The sequence below is a fragment of the Oncorhynchus keta genome, chromosome 26 (assembly GCF_023373465.1).
Source record: "Oncorhynchus keta strain PuntledgeMale-10-30-2019 chromosome 26, Oket_V2, whole genome shotgun sequence".
NCBI lineage: Eukaryota > Metazoa > Chordata > Actinopteri > Salmoniformes > Salmonidae > Oncorhynchus > Oncorhynchus keta.
In genome coordinates this window covers 9604781-9615961 of record NC_068446.1, presented here as the reverse complement: position 1 = coordinate 9615961, position 11181 = coordinate 9604781, and positions in this window count along the sequence as shown.

The window sequence follows — 11181 nt, the reverse complement described above, 5'->3', positions numbered from 1 at the left end:
TGTGTGCCCATCGAACAGCGAGAACTCAAGCTAAAAATGGTGGTCTAAGCCCTTGAAATGGGGGTGAAAGCAGAGGCCACTGGGTGGTCCTCTACAAGCACAGACTGGTGAGGTATAGACATTTAGGCCGGGATTCAATCCGATCGCGGGTTATAGGCAATTTTCGATTGAGACGGCATATGCAGCGTTTACCGTGAACGGGATCTCCACGAACATTGCCTTTAAAAGCTGCAATGCCTGTAACCCACGATTGGATAGAATCCCGGCCCTAGTATATCTATGCCCAGTCTGAAGTCAACCCCTGGACCCCACATCCAGCTTAAAATTGCTCTCCTACAGAGTTCTCTGCCCCTCACTGGGAGGGCATTACCTGGAGCACACTTCCTCTATCTCAGCACAGGATGTGGAGTAACATCAAAACAGGAAGAAAAGAACAGAGGCCAGAGAGGAGCTCTGAGGTGGGCTTCTCACACACAGAGCTCTAAACACGCAACTTTGAGAATGTTGCTAGATCATTTATATCAGAACTCAGGATAAGACCCAGATGCAGATAGAGTTGAAGTCGGAAGTTTACATACACTTAGCTTGGAGTCCTTAAAACTCCACAAATGTCTTGTGTCAGTTAGGACATCTACTTTGTGCATGACACAAGTCATTTTTCCAACAATTGTTTACAGAAAGATTGTTTAAGTTATAATTCACTGTATAACAATTCCAGTGGGTCAGAAGTTTACATACACTAAGTTGACTGTGCCTTTAAACAGCTTGGAAAATTCCAGAAAATTATGTGATGGCTTTAGAATCTTCTGATAGACTAATTGACATAATTTGAGTCAATTGGAGGTGTACCTGTGGATGTATTTCAAGGCCTTCCTTCAAACTCAGTGCCTCTTTGCTTGATATCATGGGAAAATCAAAAGAAATCAGCCAAGACCTCAGAAAAAAATTGTATATCCACAGTAAAAGGAGTCCTATATCGACATAACCTGAAAGGCCACTCAGCAAGGAAGAAGCCACTGCTCCAAAACCGCCATATAAAAAAACAGACTACGGTTTGCAACTGCACATGGAGACAAAGATCGTGCTTTTTGGAGAACTGTCCTCTGGTCTGATGAAACAAAAATAGAACTGTTTGGCCATAATGACCATCATAATGTTAGGAGGGAAAAGGGGGAGGCTTGCATGCCGAAGAACACCATCCCACGGGGGTGGCAGCATCATGTTGTGGGGGTGCTTTGCTGTAGGAGGGACTGGTGCACTTCACAAAATAAATGGCATCACGAGGAAGGCAAATTATGTGACTATATTGAGGCAACATCTCAAGACATCAGTCAGGAAGTTAAAGCTTGGTCGCAAATGGGTTTTCCAAATGGACAATGACCCCCATGCATTCTTCCAAAGTTGTGGCAAAATGGCTTAAGGACAACAAAGGTATTGGAGAGGCCGAAAAAGCCCTGACCTCCTTCCTATAGAACATTTGTGGGCAGAACTGAAAAAGCATGTGCGAGCAAGGAGGCCTACAAACCTGACTCAGTTACACCAGCTCTGTCAGGAGGAATGGGCCAAAATTCACCCAACTTATTGTGGGAAACTTGTGGAAGGCAACTCAAAACGTTTGACCCAAGTTAAACAATTTAAAGGCAATGCTACCAAATACCAATTGAGTCTATGTAAACTTCTGACCCACTGGGAATGTGATGAAAGAAATAAAAGCTGAAATAAATCATTCTCTCTACTATTATTCTGACATTTCACATTCTTAAAATAAAGTGGTGATCCTAACTGACCTAAGACAGGGAGTTTTTACTAGGATTAAATGTCAGGAATTGTGAAAAACTGAGTTTAAATGTATTTGGTTAAGGTGTATGTCGACTTCCGACTTCAACTGTAGCTAGTCACAGATGTTTTTTGACCCAAACAGGGGGTAGGCAAAAGACAGGTCAAAGGCGGGCAGAGGTCCGTAATCCAGGGCAGAGTCAATAAGATACAGAACAGCAGGGAGAGTCAGGACAGGCAGAGGTTCGTAAACAGATCAGAGTCAGGCAGGTACAGAACGGCAGGCAGGCTCGGGGTCAGGGCAGGCAGAATGGTCAGAACTGGGGAAAAAGAACTTGAGAATGCAGGGAGATGAGAAACATGCAGGTAAGACCTGACAAGACAAGACTGGGGTTAATGAGGAAGATGGCCGACACCTGGAGGGGGGTGGAGACAAGCACAAAGACAGGTGAAACAGATCAGGGTGTGACAGTTTACTGTCAATTGATCTAAATAAATCTACTCAAATCTATCACATACTAGACTAGATGTTTGGCACCATATTCCAGAACAACCCTAATTGTCTTTCTCAGTTATCAGATCCATGAGGGAGAAGCAGGTTGAACCTGGATGCTGTGAAGTGAGGTGGGATGCTAGAACGGACCATGTGAGTGAGTAATAAACTGAACAAACCCACCAGTCAGCAAAGCAGGGCACCACCATACAGTACATAATGAAACCTAATTTACCATCCTAATGACCTGCACGCCCAGAAAGCAGGGTAATCTAGCCACAATACTCCTGACTGTCTGCCTGCCTGGGTTCTCCTCTCTCCTCTTAGTACACCATGCAGAAATACTACCCTGATTGTTCTATCTAACTGGAGGCTGATACTGAGAGGGAGAGAGATGAAGAACAGATGTGCAGCATGAGTGATGACAGTCAGAGAGGTTGGCTGCTCCTGAGGTGATTACTGTGCTCTGTGGAGACTGCAAAAACACACAAACAACAGTCATGAACACAATACACCACACAAGTTAAGAACACATTTTTTGTACACACTCATACACACTCAGGAGAACACAGGTGCACACACACACACACACACACACACACACACACACACACACACACACACACACACACACACACACACACACACACACACACACACACACACACACACACACACACACACACACACATAATGCCATTAAAACAGGTCCATGGATACCCACCACATGCTTTTTAATGAGCAATTTCTAAATGTAGGGCTTCTAATTATAGAAACACTCAGGATCAAATGGGCCACATGATAGGGAAGCCATGTCTTTAATGGCCCTACCTACAGTACCTGCTGTGGGTCTAGTAAATAAAACACAGATCTGTTCATCCAGAGGAACATAGTCTGCATTGTAAAACTGACCAGAGAGCAGCGGAGCTATGATGTGTTTGTTGAAGGGCAGTATGGGGACGGAAGCATGTGCGAGAGCTCGTACCATCTCTGGATAACCATCCCAGAGCTGATTATCCTGCATATGTCCTTGCAGCCCTGTGCAGCTCCCATCTCAATGACACTGCACACGGATGCAATGTGAGCACATTTTGATTTAGCCATAGACAACCAGATGCTAAGCCACACAAACAAACACACAAACAGCGCAAATGTACCCTCATTTGCTCGTCCAGACACCCAGACGGTCTAGCAGCGACTGATGTAATGAGGATACAGTCCAGACAGTGATCATATAATCCCATTACATCTACATTACTGAGGTCGTACGTAGTAAGTACTCCTATAAATGAGAGACAAGCCACCACAGTCATAACACAGCTCTTTGCCTGCATGTAGACAACTACAGCCTACTGAACATGAAGAGATGGAAAGAATGAGAACACAATATGGCGTTGTGTAAAAACTGGAACATTGTAACTTTGGCTCAAAGCGGAGCACTGAAATAGCTGCTGCTGAGCCAGTAGGTGTGGTACCATGGCAACAAGAGGCTCAAGTTTGATGTCACAGCAGATCCCCATGGCAACCGGCCCAGATCGCCTGTCACAGCGTGAGGTCAGTGTTGCTATGGAAACACAGACTTTTTTTTTTTGCCTAGTGAGCAACTGAACAGTAAAGGGGAGGGGGAGAGAGAATGAAAGAGGTATGAGGGGGGGGAGAAAGAGAAGAAGGGGGTGGAGAGATGGGGAGAGAGATAGGGAGGGAGTGAATATGGGGAGCAAGAGTAAAGAGTGAAATGGGGGAGTGTCAGTGAGAAAAATATGCATATTCAGAACTGCACCAAAGACCTGCCTGTAGTAGTACTTCTGCTTGCTTACAGGAACAGGCAACCAGCACACAGAAACAGGTGCTGCCTTTGGTTAAAAGAAACCAATTAAACAATTTTCAAGAGATTATGCTGCTACTGAACCCCTTCTCCATGCAGTCATTCTACAAGCACAAACACAACCATCCAAGCGAACACACGCCACACACACACACACACACACACACACACACACACACACACACACACACACACACACACACACACAACCTTCATTGCACACAGACTGCACACACCATAATCATTCACAATACATGCTTTGCAGCAGCATGTCTGTGATAAATGAATAAGTTGCTAAAATGTTAAAACTTAAAAACGGGCATTGCATTCCTGCATTATTCAATTATAGCATAGGATTCCATGAAGTCAGAAAATGATCACAGTATTAGATTAGATAACCCCCTAGAATATATCAGGGCTCTAAGAGTTCCATAGTTATGCAAGGGGCGCCATCAGGTGGGGAAAGGGTGGAACTACCTGGTCACATTGAAACTGCGTCAAGTAATTGAGTACCACAGTATGAGTCATAATACCCATAAAACCCAGTAGTAAACCCAGAAATGGTTCCAATCAGTTTTTCCCCATTCGGTCTTTTTACGTCAGAGAATTTAGAACGACTTCATTTAAGGTCTGTGTTTCGTGGAGGCTTACCCTGGCGTGATGTTTTGATAACCGCGCAAATCTCTCTTGGGCAAGGTCACTTCTTTCAATATATGTGCCTGTAATTACCCCCCCCCCCAAAAAAAAAAAAAAAAAAAAAAAAAAATTAAATGCTAATAAGCCACAAATGTGGCTACACATCCTGTCTCACACTTTGACATCATCCCTCTGTTTTTTTTTTGTGAACTAGCTAATCTTACATCTCTCGATCTGAAGCAAGGATGGTTCTGTGCCGGATTGTAGCCACCACTCCGATAAGAATTTGTGCATTTTATTTTTTTCCGACCTAAACAAGAGATGTTTTCCGATGTGAACAAGAGACATCGCTGGAGCTGTGTGATAAGACAAGCCCTGTTTGCTAGCTGCTTTCAAGCTATTATGATTAGTTCAAAGATCTGTGGTTAACTAGGTGATTGTAAAAAAATTAGATAGCTAGATAACCACTGACTGTAGTTACATGTAGAACGCAGGTCAACTTCCTTTACAAGTAAAAATAAAACCAGCATAATGATATTTATGGGGGGGGTAATTCAGGCCAGAATTAAGCCTCCTGAAGCTACTGATACCTCTCACCAAGTCACCTAATGTCTTACTAGTGCCATAAAATACCACCATGAATTAACATAAACTTGTCTCCATTGACAGTCTTTTTCTAACGCATCAAACTGCCGACGCATTCAGGTCACGTTCATGTCAGTTTGCTTGTAAGTTTATTATTAAAGATCTCACCATGAACACCTTAAACGTCTAAAAAATTCAGTGCCAGAGTAATCTAATCAATTTCATTTGTCGATTTAGCTAAAATAGGCATATCACCTCCAATACAAAAAATATTAGGCTAGTTGATTTGCAGTCAGCCACAATTACTGTGTAGATATGCCTATTTCTCAAATCAAAACGGACACAAGGGCTTCTTTGTTGGAGGTAGCCCTATTCAGAAAATAGGAGGTTGCCTAGTGGTCTCTAGTGACGCATTCAAAACAACTTTGAACTCGGCAATCTCTGACTTCCAACTTCACTGCCTTCAAAACAACTTGGGACAAAAATGAGCTAAGACTGGGAAAAGTCGTTTTGAACGGTCATCCAACTCGGAATTCAAATTAAGAAACTCAGGCATCTTTCTGTGACTTGAAAATCACTGATGTCATGATTTGACCACAAGTTCCCAGTTTACCACAAGTGTACCATTGCGATTAATGGTATTTACTATCTTCTGCTTTTTATGAATAAACAGGCATCTGAAGAAAAAAAAAAAGTTTAGATGCCCCCCCCCCCCACACACACACACAATGTTACTTATCTTACAGATAACAACGTCAGCTCATTTACACTCCATTCATATGCAAATACATTTTTAATCATACATTGGCTTGTCTGGTTGGTATGTTTTCATTTTAAGCTGGCCTTCCCTTATCTACCCTGAAATAATATTATTTCAGTAGTCCTCTTTATGATGACAAAAAAATCACAACTCATTAGTACACCCTTGTGGTTGAAAATATATCTGTTGTAGGTTCTAGGATGTAACAATGAATAATATTGACCTTACAAATACCATTAAGGGATATGTTACAATTTACAATAATGAACACCTTATGAAACAGCTCTGAAAACCAACCTGGCAATATTTAAGATTTAAATATATAAACATTTATCTTTTTTTGGTACATTGCCTAGAGAGTTTTCAGCTATACTTTTCGTGGCTGTTTATTTACCACCACAGACAGATGCTGGCACTAAGACCACACTCAGTCAGCTGTATAAGGAAATAAGCAAACAGGAAACCACTCACCCAGAGGCGGTGCTCCTAGTGGCCCGAGACTTTAATACAGGGAAACTTAAATTAGTTCTACCAAATTTCTACTTGCAACCAGAGAGAAATAATTCTAGATCACCTGTACTCCACACACAGAGAAGCGTACAAAGCTCGCCTTCCATTTGGTAAATCCGACCACAACTCTATCCTCCTGATTCCTGCTTACAAGCAAAGATGAAAGCAGGAAGCACCAGTAACTCGGTCTATAAAAAAGTGGTCAGATGAAGCAGATGCTAAACTACAGGACTGTTTTGCTATCACAGACTGGAACATGTTCCAGGATTCTTCCGATGGCATTGAGGAGTACACCACATTAGTCACTGGCTTTATCAATAAGTGCATCGAGGACGTTGTCCCCACAGTGACTGTACGTACATACCCCAACCAGAAGCCATGGATTACAGGCAACATTCGCACTGAGCTAAAGGGTAGAGCTGCCACTTTCAAGGTGCGGGACTCTAACCCAGAAGCTTACAAGAAATGCTGCTATGCCCTGCGATGAACCATCAAACAGGCAAAGCGTCAATACAGGACTAAGATTGAATCATACTACGCCGGCTCAGACGCTCTTCTTATGTGGCAGGGCTTGCAAACTATTACAGACTACAAAGGGAAGCACAGCCGCGAGCTGCCCAGTGACACGAGCCTACCAGACGAGTTAAATCCCTTCTATGCTCGCTTTGAGGCAAGCAGCACTGAGGCATGCATGAGAGCATCAGCTGTTTCGGACGACTGTGTGATCACGACCTCCGTAGCCGACGTGAGTAAGACCTTTAAACAGGCCAACATACACAAGGCTGCTGTTGGGCCAGACGGATTACCAGGAAGTGTGCTCCGTGCACTTGACACAATTATGAAATTGCCTATCCCAGTTACTAATAAGCATAAACCAATTAAGAATATGACTGTAAAAACGGTTTAAAAAAGAGATGGCAAATAGGTCTGGCTGTACAACTGATTGGCAAACATAAAGCAAATTGAGAAAGTATGTGAATAAAAAGAAGAAGACGCATATAATTCACTGGCTTGTTTGCGAAGCAGTAATTGTTTCAAAACATATCCTGTCATGTCTCTGATGCGTCGTGAAACAGTGTTGTTTGATGGAGTAAATGTCTGTATAGTTTTTTTGGCCTTTTCCCCCAGCATTGTCCGTGGCAGCAGGAAGAATTAAGTCCTCCACAATAGTATGGGGCTTACCTGTCCTAGCCACTCGGTAGCTCACCATATAAGACGATTCTAGCCCCTTCTTATTAATAGTATCTGTTGCTTTTATACATCTCTTACTACGCAAAAGTTGTCTTTATTCTCGCTCAAAAAACTCCTGTCTTATTTTTCAAATTGTCATGTTTTGTTTCTAAATGTCTGCGCAAGAGTGAAGGTTTCCCACGAGTGAGTAACGGTTAATTTATTTGGATGTTAATTATTTGACAAGGCTACCTGTATTTGACATCGTGTTGTTATTTCGCTGAACACTAGATGGTTAAAAAAAGAAATTGCCAGTTTTCCGTTAGAAAACAGTCCAAGGCACTGCATCGCAGCGCTAGCTGTGCCACCAGAGACTCTGGGTTCGCGCCCAGGCTCTGTCGATGCCGGCCGTGACTGGGAGGTCCGTGGGTCGACGCACAATTGGCCTAGCGTCGTCCGGGTTAGGGAGGGTTTGGCCGGTAGGGATGTCCTTGTCTTATCGCGCACCAGTGACTCCTGTGGCGGGCCAGGCACAGTGTGTGCTAACCAAGGTTGCCAGGTGCACGGTGTTTCCTCCGACACATTGGTGCGGCTGGCTTCCGGATTGGATGAGCACTGTGTTAAGAAGCAGTGTAGCTTGGTTGGGTTGTGTTTCGGAGGACGCATGACTTTCGACCTTCGTCTCTCCCGAGCCTGTACGGGAGTTGTAGCGATGAGACAAGATAGTAACTACTAATATTTGGGGAGAAAAGGGGGGCATTGTGCGTACCCATGGGAATACCTGCTCTATGGCAAGGGAGTCAAACTAACTTTGCCCCAGGGGCTGCATGCGGTCTTCAATGCGGTCTGGAGGGCCGCACTGAAAATGTATTATATTCCTCTATCAATCGTTTTTGGAATTTTTGATGGTCTCTGATTTTCTAGCTTTAATTTCAGTGATTATTAGCGAGCTGGACACAGTCAGCATGAATGTAGGTCCATTATTATTTCAACAAAGTTTCTATTTTAGGTTTTAGTAATTTTAAAGTATATTAAGTTCGTTCCCCCTCCCCAAAATATCATGACCATTTGAATTTCTTACTCAAACCATCCGTGGGCCCCCTCGCGAGCCATAAGTTTGACATATATAAATGCAACATGCAACAATTACATGTTCATATAAGGAAATCAGTAAATTTAAATAAATTCATTAGGCCCTAATCTATGGATTTAACATGATTTCCTTGATTAGTCCCAGTTCCAGCCAATCAGAATGAGTTTTTCCCCACAAAAGGACATTATTACAGACAGAAATACTCCTCAGTTTCATCAGATGTCTGGGAGGCGGGTCTCAGACGATCCCACAGGTGAAGAAGCCGGATGTGGAAGTCCTAGACTGGCTAAAATTACATTGGATGCGGATTATGGTAAAGAAATTAACATTACATTCTCTGGCAACAGCTCTGGTGGATGATCCTGCAGTCAGCATGCCAATTGCACACTCCCTCAAAACTTGAGACATCTGTGACAAAATTGCTAATTTTTTAGTGGGCTTTTACTGTCCCCAGCACAAGGTGCACCTGTGTAATGACCATGCTGTTTAATCAGCTTCTTGCTATGCCACACCTGGCAGGTGGATGGATTATTTTGGCAAAAGAGATGCTCAGTAATAGTGATGTAAACAAATTTGTGAGAAATAAGCTTTTTGCGCATATGAAATATTTCAGCTCATGAAACATGGGATCAACACTTTACATGTCGCAATTATATAATATTTTTCAGTATAGTTCTGTGCCTAAGGGCAACTTCTTCAGTGGTGGAAAACTACTCAATTCTCATACTTGAGTAAAAGTAAAGGCACCTTTATAGAAAATGACTGAAGTAAAAGTGAAAGTCACCCAGTAAAATGCTACTTGAGTAAAAGTCTACAAGTATTTGGTTTTAAATATACTTAAGTATCACAAGTAAATGTAGTTGCTAAAATGTACTTAAGTATCAAAAGTACAAATAATTTAAAATTCTGTATATTAAGCAAACCAGGGTCACACTCCAACACTCAGACATCATTTAAAAACATAGCATTTGTGTTTAGTGAGTCTGCCAGATCAGATGCAGTAGGGATGACCAGGGATGTTCTCTTGATAAATGTGCGAATTGGACCATTTTCCTGTCCTGATAAGCATTCAAAATGTAACGAGTACTTTTGGGTGTCAGGGAAAATGCATGGAGTAAAAAGTACATAACTTTCTTTAGGAATGTATTGAAGTAAAAGTTGTCAAAAATATAAATAGTAAAGTACAGATAAAAGTACTTCAAAGTATTTTTACTTAAGCACCTCACACCACTAATCTTCTTACTGGAACATAAAAGCTTCAGGAGGACTTGTAGTCCAACAAAATAAATATAGATGAGTTCTCTCCCTGTGGGGGCACATAAGCACAACCAGATGCTTGAGGCCGATTCTATGCAGCCCATAGAAGGGGAGCAGTGGGGTCCAGATTCAGAAGCAGAAAGAAAATGTTTAAGTGAAAGAAAAATAATCTACATGTACAGTGCATTCGGAAAGTATTCAGACCCCTGGACTTTTTCCACATTTTGTTATGTCAGAACTTAATTCTAGAATGGATTAAATAATTTCCCCCTCCTCATCAATCAACACACAATACTCCATGACAAAGCAAAAACAGGTTTTATACATTTTTGCAAATATATATATATATATATATAAAAACAGTAATATCACATTTACATAAGTATTCAGACCCTTTACTCAGTACTTTGTTGAAGCACCTTTGGCAGCTATTACAGCCTTCAGTCTTCTTGGGTATGACGCCACAAGGTTGGCACACCTATATATGAGGAGTTCCCTCCCATTCTTCTCTGAAGATCCTATCAAGCTCGGTCAGGTTGGATAGGGAGCGTTGCTGCACAACTTTTTTCAGGTCTCTCCAGAGAGGTTTGATCGGGTTCAAGTCCGGGCCACTCAAGGACATTGATACTACACTCCTGCGTTGTCTTGGCTGTGTGCTTAGGGTTGTTATCCTGTTGGAAAGTGAACCTTTGCCCCAGTCTGAGGCAGTGAGCGCTCTGGAGCAGGTTATCAAGGATCTCTATACTTTTCTCCGTTCATCTTTCCCTCGATCCTGACTAGTCTCCCAATCCCTGTCGCTGAAAAAAATCCCTAAAGCAATTAAAATTTCTAGTCTCATGGTAAAGGGTCTGAATACTTATTTATATAGGACATTTGTTTTAAACCCGTTTTCACTTTGTCATTATGGGGTATTGTGTATAGAATGAGGGGGAAAACAAATTGAATCAATTTTAGAATAAGGCTGTAACGTAAGACAATGTGGAGAAAGTGAAGAGGTGTGAATACTTTCCGAATGCACTCTGTTCGATTCCCATCTCATAGATCACCAGGGAAGCATACGGCAGTAACACATTCAA